The sequence below is a fragment of the Triticum aestivum genome, chromosome 2A (genome assembly GCF_018294505.1).
Source record: "Triticum aestivum cultivar Chinese Spring chromosome 2A, IWGSC CS RefSeq v2.1, whole genome shotgun sequence".
Taxonomy (NCBI): Eukaryota; Viridiplantae; Streptophyta; class Magnoliopsida; order Poales; family Poaceae; genus Triticum; species Triticum aestivum.
In genome coordinates this window covers 79,358,269-79,369,072 of record NC_057797.1, presented here as the reverse complement: position 1 = coordinate 79,369,072, position 10,804 = coordinate 79,358,269, and the positions used below count along the sequence as shown (strand labels likewise).

The 10,804-nt window shown below is 47.3% G+C and overlaps 1 pseudogene; it reads right to left on the bottom strand.

The window, feature by feature from the left end:
- Window positions 1-1,991: 1,991 nt before the first annotated feature.
- The window catches only part of LOC123191541 (L-type lectin-domain containing receptor kinase SIT2-like), an 18,380-nt pseudogene continuing 9,567 nt past the window's right edge, over window positions 1,992-10,804 (bottom strand).

Sequence of the window (10,804 nt, the reverse complement as noted above, 5' to 3'; positions counted from 1 at the left end):
AGAAAACAAGCAATGATTGTTAGTTTCCATTTCCAGTTTGCAAAACATAAGCTTAAATGGGAAGAATATATCTCCCAGTTTGTAAGGCGCAGTCAATTAATCAATCTTTATTACTATTTATATTGAACATGTAGTGGTCAAGAACACTAAATTCAATCTCGGTAAAGAAAATGAAAACTAAAATCCCATTGACATCCATTGTTCCATGATGGACTTTACACGTATGTTCAACAACAAAAACTCCCCTCAACTCAGCTCGACTCAGCATTATCTAAACTATGGAGCGGGGCACAAACAAGTAGGCAGGTAGAGAAGCAGAGTCACGTACCTGCACCCCTTGGCCGTGGCACACCACACACGAGCTCGTCCTCGGTCGGGTGCACCGCGACGTCGTCTGCATCCTCACGGTCACAATCCTCGCCCAGAACTCAAAACCCATGGAGAAAGAGGCACACCCAGGTGAACCCACGATTGAATTCGAAGCAAAAAAGGTGTCGGGCAGCGACCCGCCAGGGCTCCTCGGGGAGTGGCGCCGGGGAGGATTTGGGGACATGGGCGGGGAGAGGAGGAAGGACCGGTACCCACGAGGGGCTCATGGGAGAGTGGCACCGGGGCAGATTTGGGGACGGGGGCGGGGCGAGGTGGGAGGGGCAGCATCGGTGGGCGTGGGTGGGAGTGGTGTCGGGACAGTGTGCGGGAAAGCGGCGAAGGGACTGGGGATACAGGGGAGGGTGAAGCCGATCCACCGGAGGGCAGGATCTCCTGTCGCCGGAGATCATATGTGGCGGCGACGGGTGCAGGAGACCTAGGGTGCGTTTGGTTTACAACCAACGATGACCGCACCAAAAATTTGGCGTGCCCGTATGATTTGGCTATCGTTTGGATTGGGGCCAAAATTTTGGCTCGCCCAGCACGCCCAGGACCTTCCCATGTTATTTTCGCCAATCTGTTGGCGCAACGTCGGCGCGGAAAACGTTCGTCAAAAAATTGGCGAGTTCGACGCCCGCTCTTCCGTACGTGAATATGCTGTATTATAACGAATGGCATGCGGATTATCCGGCCAAATTAACGCTAACTGAATCTAAAGCTCCACGCGCTGTCGCACAGCTACTGATTAAATTGGTTGTTTGCCTCCCTAATTAACTGCAGCCTTTTTCTGCGTGAGACTCGCTCCACGCGCGCCATGCATATGCCGGTGGTGCCTCCGTAGTCCAAAGCAGTCCTCACCTGTTATTAGTTGCAGCGATTTGTTTCCTAATTGTGTTTTCATTGCCGTGGATTTTAGTCCGGCTAACCTTATAATCCCTTGGTTAATTTTTCCTTTTGTTGTGAAAAGGTCCTATAGTCCTTGTCTCACTCTTTTAGCAGCTCAACAAAACTACGAGTAGAATCAAACCAAACACTAACCCAACGCAAACTCAGTTGGCTCCAAACCAAACGAAGTCCAGCAACTTTACCAAAATTTTGGCATGTACAATGGCTATAAACCAAACGACACCATCTTACCAAATTTTTTGTCATGCCCTCGCTTTGGTCATGCCAATATTTTGGTGGGGCTAGTTGGGGCACAAACCAAACACACCCCTAGCCCTCGCTCAAGAGTCAAAAAAGGGGTGGGCAGTTTGTTTGGTAGAGAGGAGAAAGATGTTTCCCTTTTTTAGATGAGGATGCTTCCTTTTCTTCGCATAAAGATTAATTAATGTGATTGATCGATTTATGTCAAGGTTAATTAATTTAGATTTGATTTTTAGAGATTGATCGTGATTGATTCTTGCACATAAAGACATTACTAAATAATTTTCGTCAGTATGGAAAGTTCTGATTCATTCAGATTTTTTTTCGTTGTGTGAGAGATGACGCGGAAATAAACCCATGGGATGAGGGGAGGGGACGAAAAAAAAAACAACGAAAAAAAAAACGGTTGAAAGTGATGGGACAATAAACCATACTATTCAACCAACTCAAGCATTAGGAGTAGAGATTACAAGTGCTTAAAGGAACATTAAGAGAAGAGCAAAAAAAGAGGAGTACATTACAAGCATTCGCCTTCCCTCTTCGAAAATCGACACCGTAGACTCACTAGATACAACACAAATACTTGTATTCAATGAAGGGCAGGACATCATGTACGAATTGAACCCTTCATTCTCCATCATTGCTATTGTGCCGTAACTCATGTAGGTTGCAGCCAAGTCAGGGATTGACTGGTCATGATCCAAATATTGCATGACTTTTCGCATGCTAGGCCTTGCATTGGCCGATGGGTAGGAGCATAACAAACCTAATTTGAGCAGGAGGGTGGCTTCCTCTGTGTTGAAATTCCCCATGAGACGTGGATCGACGACGTCAAGAATTGAGCCGTTGCAGTGATGTTCTAGCACCCATTCAACCAACACTAACTCTGTGATATCCTTGCTACCGTTGATTGGCCTACGCCCACATGCGACCTTAAGGAGAAACACACCAAATGCGAACACATCGGTTAAGGGTGTTGCCTTCCCGGTGCATATAAGTTCCGGTGCAAGGTACCCCATGGTACCCACCACATGTGTTGTTTTAGAAACTGTGTCATGGTCGTACAACCTTGCTAGACCAAAATCACCGAGTCGTCCATTCAACTACTGTCCAAGAGGACATTGCTAGCCTTTATATTTCGATATATGACAATTTGCTCCCATTCCTCATGAAGATACAACAAGCTTGATGCAACACCTTTGATGATCTGATACCTCTCGGACCAATGTAGAGCCGGCTTATTTTGAGTATACAAGAACTTGTCAAGACTACCATTTTCCATGTACTCACAAATCAAGAGAAGTTCATCCTTTCGGCGGCAGTAGCCTAGTAACCGTGCGAGATTCCGGTGGTGGAGACGGCCAACGCTCACCACCTCCGCAAGGAACTCCCTTAGTCTTTGTTTTGAATCATGTGACACCCTCTTCACCGCAACCTCCAAATTGGACGCGGAAAGCAATCCTCTGTACACCCTTTCAAATCCTCCAACTCCAAGTAAATTCCTACCCAAAAACCCCTCAGTGGCATGAAATAAATCCTTGTATGCGAAACGATGTGGGCCGAACTCATCCTCCCAATCTTCTCTCACCTCGGCAGATCGGTGCCGATGCCACAAGAAGAAGAATACGGCTGCTACCACTGCAATGGCAAGCAATACACTACTAGAAATACCACTACTAATGGCGCACCTAATATGGCCATTAATGGCGCATCACTGGTGCGCCACTGACAGCACGCCATTAGTAATTTTTACTAATGGCGCACCAGCTGGTGCGCCATTAGTATCTGGTATACTAATGGCGCACCACCTGGTGCGCCATTAGTATATGCGAGGGTGCGCCATTAGTATGCCTCCCAGTTGGCATGTACACCCAGGTGCTTTGGCATACTAATGGCGCACCACCTCTGGATGCGCCATTAGTAACCGCAGCATACTAATGGCGCACTACCCGGTGATGCGCCATTAGTATGCACTGTCATACTAATGGCGCACTGTCGTGTAATGCGCCATTAGTATGAATATTAGATTTTTTTTTATTTTTTTATTTTCTATTTTTTGCACAGGTTACAAAATGTATAATTTGACAAAATATAGACAGCACACATCAACAATAGATTCATCAAATACAATAGAAGATTAGTCTTTGAATACAATTCATCATATTAGTCTCCGAATACAATTCATCATATTAGTCTCCGAATTAAAAAGACCGAACAAAGATAGAACATTATATTACAAGTCTCGAGACCGCGAGTAGCGAGTTTGTCTTCGCATTACAAGTCGATATCGATCATCTAAACTACCATCACATAGAAGAGAGCTGCGGTCATCACGATGAGCATCATCACGATGAAACTCGTCTTCATCCGGTTCCTCCAACGCTCCCTCCCCTCTCCCGCTAGATAGCGGGCGTATCTAGATTCGGCCTCGGCCCTAGTGGTGTACCCTTTGTAACTGTTACCGCTGAATCGGTGAACCTGTCTCCGACACTCCTCCCAGTCATCGTAGACTCCGGGAACCTTACCCTTGTACACGACATACGTCGGCATCACTATGCACTAGCCAAACGAAACGTTAGTACCAATTCACAGACAATACATAAGCAATATATAATTATGCAACAGAACGATCGGAAGAGAAAAGCAAGACATTAATAGCATCGATTACATCTAAGTTGAACGACTCTCAAAACCAAAGAGACATACTACAAGTTCATTAAAGTTTAATTACAACATGAGCCAATCGATGTTTCAGAACTAGACAACTCGACTCAAGGGACCGGAGCGTGGATGAAGCCGCCGTCTATCGTGGGAGTCATGAAAGAACGGGCGTTGTCATCCTGCATTTGTAGCATTGTGTCGATGTCACTGTTGGACGGTTGATTTCTGAGGTAGAACTGCCCCGAGGTACGAAGGACATCTTGATGGATGATTTCCGCAAACTCCGACTGGATGCGAAAGAATTCTTGTCGGAGGTCCGCGTCCTGGATTGCCGACACGCTCGCGGCCCAATCTTGGAGTTTACTCGGTAGCAGAAGTTGATGATGGTCCCGTACGATCGCCCGCATGTGATGGATGGCGTAGTAGGCACCCTTCTGACCGCCAGGCGGCTGCTTGACGCAGCAGAATGTCGTATTGTGGGAGAACACGTGCTTGCCGTACTTACGAATAGGCCTGGTGAAGGTGCCTCTAGATTGGGCGTAGCCGGGGAGAACATCATCAAGAACCTTCTTGACATTTGTGTAGTCTACGTTCGACTGACGGTCCGGGTCGAAATACGTGTCCATGGAATATTTGGGGCTGAGGAGGATGAGCGTGCAACGTGTGTCACTGCAGAAAACACGGAATGTTAAAAGAAAAACGATCGAAAAGTAAGAATTCATATGTTACGGGCCGGTTGAGGGGAGGACTTACTCGGAAAAGTAAGGCACGAGGAAGTTATCCTTATCTTGGTTTGCCAGAATGACGCCTTCGAGGTAAGAACTCGCGACTTGCCGGTCCCCAGCGCTGCCCAAGATCTTGGCACGCATGTAGAAGGGGTCGACTATCACGATGTCCGGGGTCTTGTCGCGAATGATCCGCATCTCCATACTCAGCGAAAATAGCCGAACGAAGGTGTAGTGCAGCGGATGAAGGTTAAACATAGCAAAGATGTCATCAAACCGCAGGACGATCGTACCCCCGATGTCGCCATCCACAAAGCCCTTGCCCTCTGGCACCTTGGCCACGAAAACCGGGTATGCCACATCCTTCTCTCTGAGACGCCGCTTCTCCAAAGAAAGAACACTGTCGTGCAGACTCCGCATAGCACCGGTTGCACCATTGAGCATATTTGGTGGTAGCATCGCCCTACCCGCCACATGCACCCTCCTCGAGATATCCTGCGGTGAAGGTGGCCCGTCCTGAGCACGGATCGTACTCGGTGCCGGCTGGCTCGCACCCTTCTTAGTCTTTCTTTTGCATGCCTTCTTCTTCTCCTGTAATGGGACCGAGTTCTGCTCACAGACCGCCTTCTTGAGTGTGTTGGGGCTGATAATATTTCGCACCTCGCCTATCTGAGGCTCGGTGAAGTCGGCAGCTGGAGGCGTCTCCTGAGAGCTGAACGCCAGACGGCGCCTGTTGCAACTTGGCTTCTCCGCGGTACGAGCTAGATCGCACACGTCTTTTGTTGGGTTTGGTTCTTGAGAAGGAGGCCCCATGAAGTCGCCATCGTACCCATGCTCGGCAAAGTACTGATCGACGTTGCCAAATGTATCATCGTCGTCGTCGTCGTCGTTCTGATCCTGTGCCATATGCATGTTTGGATCCAGTGGCATAGGGATGTCCGGCACCGTTACGCGGTCTTGCCATGGGGCCGACTTGGCGCCGGCACGACTGGCGGTCTTGTCTTTGGGGTGGTGTCCCCCGCCCCCAAACGAATATGGCTCTTCAGCCAAAGCAGGGGCCAGCTCAGGCAGGCGCTGAGGGTCATCACGTCATCATCGTCGGCCCCGACGGGTCGAATCGGAGGTAACAAGTCGTCGCAGCCTGGTAGCACCCGAACCAGTTGAACCCTAAACAAGTTGGGTGGCATCTGGGTACCGTGAACGATTTTGCCCTTGGCGACATCGACCAACTCGTTGTTCACGAAGTGGAGGAGAGTGCACGGAACGTCGGCGGCGCCCTGCGAAAACATGTAGGGCGTCAGGGATGCCCAGTCAAAGGCAAGGAGATGAAGTCCTCGGCCGAGAGAGGCTTAATTAGTTACCGTGATGATGGCGTCGAGCTCGGCTAATGTCGAGGCACCGCCAACGGCGGGCGTGCAGTTGACGGAGCGGCCGCTTGCTGAAGAGGTGCCGGCCGGCGTACACCCGGGTGCATTAAGCTCCCGTGCCGGCGTCGGAGACACCAATGCCGCCTCCGCCGGAGGCACCAATGGCCCCGCCATCGCATTATGCGAGTTGCTGGCCGTGAAGCTAGGAATCGGGGGCGGCCCCTGTTGGTCGCCCGCAATCCACGCACTCAACCCCGAGATCAAGGTAGGCACAAGGGCGGTGATCGTCTCTCCGAGTCGTTGTTCCACTTGCTCTTGGACAATCTCCGGAATCCGCGCCACCTGTGCCTTGAGTTCTTGAACCTCTCGCGCCTGGCTTTCCGAGCTGGTCTTTTTCTCCTTCCACACACCAGCGGTATAGTATGACCCCCATTTTGTCGACAAGCCTTTGCCGGCCACACGACCAGCTGACGTCGGCTTACTGAGCTTATCCTTGTTCTTCATTATATTTAACCCCCTATTTAGAGTGGTGTCCCAAGGGTTGCTCTGAGTTGACCCCGCGCTACTGCTTTCAGTCGCCTGCGGAAGGAATGTGAACCATTCAGAAATTCGGCTTCATTAATTAGAATGCAACCATATGGAGCTAATTACGCGGGGGTGTATTCCTTACCAGAACAAGCTCAAGCTGCCTGGTCTTCGGATCCGTGGTAAGCTCCTTTGTTTTCGGGTCCTTCTTGTACCGGGCCCTGACAAAGTTCCTGGTCTGCTTGTCACCGTATTTATCGAAGAGGGGCGGTAGGCCTTGCTCGGCACGGTCCGCCTCCTCCTTGTCCCATATAGGCTCCGCCACTCTGTAACCGCCGGGACTGAGTGTGTGTTCCCCTATGTTCAGCTCCCGCATTTGTTTCCCCCACTCACTTGATTGGGAGCTTGCGGTGCTCGAGCAATTGATCTTGAAGTCGTTGTAGTCATCTTCGGTGATCGAAGGATTTTTCTCCTTGATCTTCTCATAACTCTCACCTTTCTCGATCATTCTCTTCACATTGCTTTTCCAAGTAGACAGGGCCTTGCTCATCTTCGTGAGGGCAGCATTGTTCACTTTATTCCCTTTGAGGCTTGTGTTTTCGAATTTAGCGGGGAACTTGTATCGTTCGTGCAGCTTCGTGAAGAGGAGGTGGCGCAAATTCCCCCGGTCAGGATGCCTCAGGTTCTCGGTGTTGATCGAGACGGTGCTCCGGACAATGCACCCGAGCTGAAGCGAGTACCCCTTGACTATTCGTTCGGGCGCCGTTGGATTCCCGTTGGAGTCCACTTCAGTAACTTCCTCCTTGAGGGTGCGGAGCACGATCGGGCGCCGGTCCTTCCGTTGCCTCTTCGGCTGGCTGCTATCTGTGCGTGCGCCGCCATCATCAGTGGTGGCATCCTCGGCGGCACCATCAGTGGTGGCATCAGTGTGGTCATCCTCGGCGGCACCATCCGTGGTCTCAGGATCGGTGGGGAAGGCGGCGGCCTCATACAAGTGAGGTTGTTCCTCCATCTCCTGGGACAGCTCCCAGAATGCCTTGCCGCCCGAACCCCCGGCCTCATCGTTGTGGGCCATGTTTCTCTCTAAATAGAAACAAAGTTTGGTCAAAAAGTTGGTTATTGTCAAGGAACAAGATCATGGTCTCATCATTTAGGGTTTGTCGACACCGAGGCATCCTAAAATCTAAGCTTTTATCATTGAGGGTTTTTCGACGCCAAGGCACCCTAAAAGCCTAACTTTTCATCATTTCGGTTTTTATCGACACCGAGGCACCCTAAAAGCCATGCATTAGTCACAAGTACGCTGGGGCACTTGATCCTACTTAATTAACTACTAAGATACCCCGGCCCATGCATTAGTCACAAGTACCCCATATGTCCTATTTTTAGCAAAGTCATGCTAAAATTCACGGAAAATTTCAGCATGACCTTTGCTGAAAATAGGACATATGGAGTACCCGAATTTGCCGGAACGGAAGTTAATCGACATTCCAGCAAACTCAAGGGCCTCTCGGGGTACCTGCAAAATCATCACGAGACGATGGTCGGAGACAAAACCCAGCAAACTAGCAAAATCATCACAAATTGTTTTCTGTTAAAGATGATCATCATCTTTACAAGTCTTTCTCAATGTGATCACAAGTAATTCAGAGGCATCACAAGTAATTCAGAGCATCACAAGGCATTAGTAGTTCAGTACATGAACAAGTTTTACAAACCCAGATAAGAACAAGTGAATTCTAGTCCCATTGACACTCCTGGTTTTCTACAAACACCAAGTACTAGGGCACACAAAAGTTCTGAAATTTGTGTGCCTAACTGAATTAACTGAATTTTCAGTAACCGGATGAACTGAATTTTCAAAACTGCAAGAATACAATCGAGAAAAATCCAACAGCACTAGAACTGAGCTGATTGACAGTAGTTTTGTTCACTGTTATGTTGGCCTAACTGGATGTTGGCTATCTTTTATAGTGTCTCTGTTACATGCCAGTTTGGTCATTGCTAACTTTTGATATGTTGTGTTTCTGACATATCAGAATCGGATATCCAAAAGAAGAAACAATATAATTTCTAACAAATCATTAGCCTGTTTGCTTCAAAAATAACAGTTCCTGTTGAGATTCCTGGGATCCAATCCCAACCAGTCCATTTGATTAAAATGACTGGATTACTGGAATGAGAATACCAAAAGAACAAGATATAGTCTACAAAAAAAAGAATACAGCCAATCCCCATCACTGTTTTCCCCTCTGGTTCAACAACCCTCTCACCATTTAAAGCAAAAATCTATATGGACCATCCATTCCTAGTTTGCATAAGTATCTAGTTTTAATTTACCTTCACAAGAGCACCAATAACACCCAAGCTGGTAAGCCTCAAGTACTCAAAAGGTCTTGTCTTGCTGGTAGTATTCAGGAACGGGTACAGGTACAGTGGGATGTGAGCTGCAAAGGAAAAAGAAGAAGACTTAATTATTAACCACTGCTAGTTAAGATTTACTTATTCTGTAAAGTCACCAAAATGAGGAAAGCTTTTTAACAATAAACAATGGAAATATTTAAGACTTGGCATAGAAACAGCAGCGCTCAGTACCATGGACAAACACCCTTACTTAAGTTGCAAAGTCATCAATAGGACAGGATTTCACAAAGTTCACACCCCCGCCCCCCTGTCCTTGAACAGGGTATCTCTACCTGTAAAGAGGCTGCCCGGCATACATATCAAAGCAAAGGAAAGTAGATCCCTTCAACACTTGGATCAACAACAACTTATAATCCTTTCATGGAATCTCTCTAAAATTTATTCTTGTTCATAGCCAGAATAGTTGGATCTTCAAGTCAGAAGCTTTGCATTTTAGTCCCCCTTTAACACAATTTACATAAATACATCACAAGGGACCTTTAATCTCCTAATGTTAGCAAAAACTGAAGTTTTATAGACCTTTTCCTTTTCCAACCTTGTAACTGTTTGTACATAATTGAAAAAAATACCATAGAACGGTTGTTCTATGGTCAGGGCCTCAAGAAAAAAAATTACACAATAAAGCAAAAAAAATCACATGAAGAGGTGCTTCCCACACCCTGCACTGGCTTCTCTCCCTCTCCCCACAGAAATAAAATACTCCAGTGTAAACCCAATTATCGGGAATTAAAATGCCGCTGAGTTATATAACCAAACCTCTTAAGAATAAACGAAACAGTAGGTGATAACATCAATGGTTGTTCTCTAGCGGTGGGCATCTTGCAATAAGAAATTCTAATTATTTGAAAACTAGCAGATAACATCGACGCTACTAATTGTGAGTTTCCATGGTGTGGGGTTCTTTTAGGTGCTTCTGAATGTTTGAATGGAGTTGAAACCTACTCCAGAAACTAAACTACACATAACATTTTGTGCAGCTGTAGGTATATCTTGATGCAAGGTAGTCGACTTAGTCACTTGCAAATATCATTCTCAAGATGACTGATGAGACATAACAAATGTGAAAAGCCCCCGCAAAAAGGAAAAAAGGTATGTGACAATTGATTACTGCAAAATCTCATGATAAACCAAAATATTACACATGGTGCATTGTGAAACTAATATAAAGTTATCAAGCAGCAAACCGGTTTCTTCCATGACATGAAACAAGCGAACAATTCGATGGTGTAACAAACAAACAATTCGGATATAGGTAAAACTTGCCCTGCACTCCATTAAACTCCAGAATGATGCCTGCAGTCTGCAGATCACAACAACTAAATTACAACTAGGTTTGGGAATTTCAAGCAGCTGGTGGTGCTGGCAGCGGTAAAACTTGCCCTGCACTCCATATCAAGCAGCTGTCTATAGAGATGGTTTGGGAATTTCAACTAGGTTGCTATATTTGACCAATTGTCTGACTGCCAACAAACATGAAAAACCAACAACATAGATCCGAGGTGGGGCAAAATGGCAACTGGTGGTGGTGGTGCTGGTGACAAGAAGAAATAGAGATGGGGGCTCACGGGGGATGCGAGGGGGATAGGG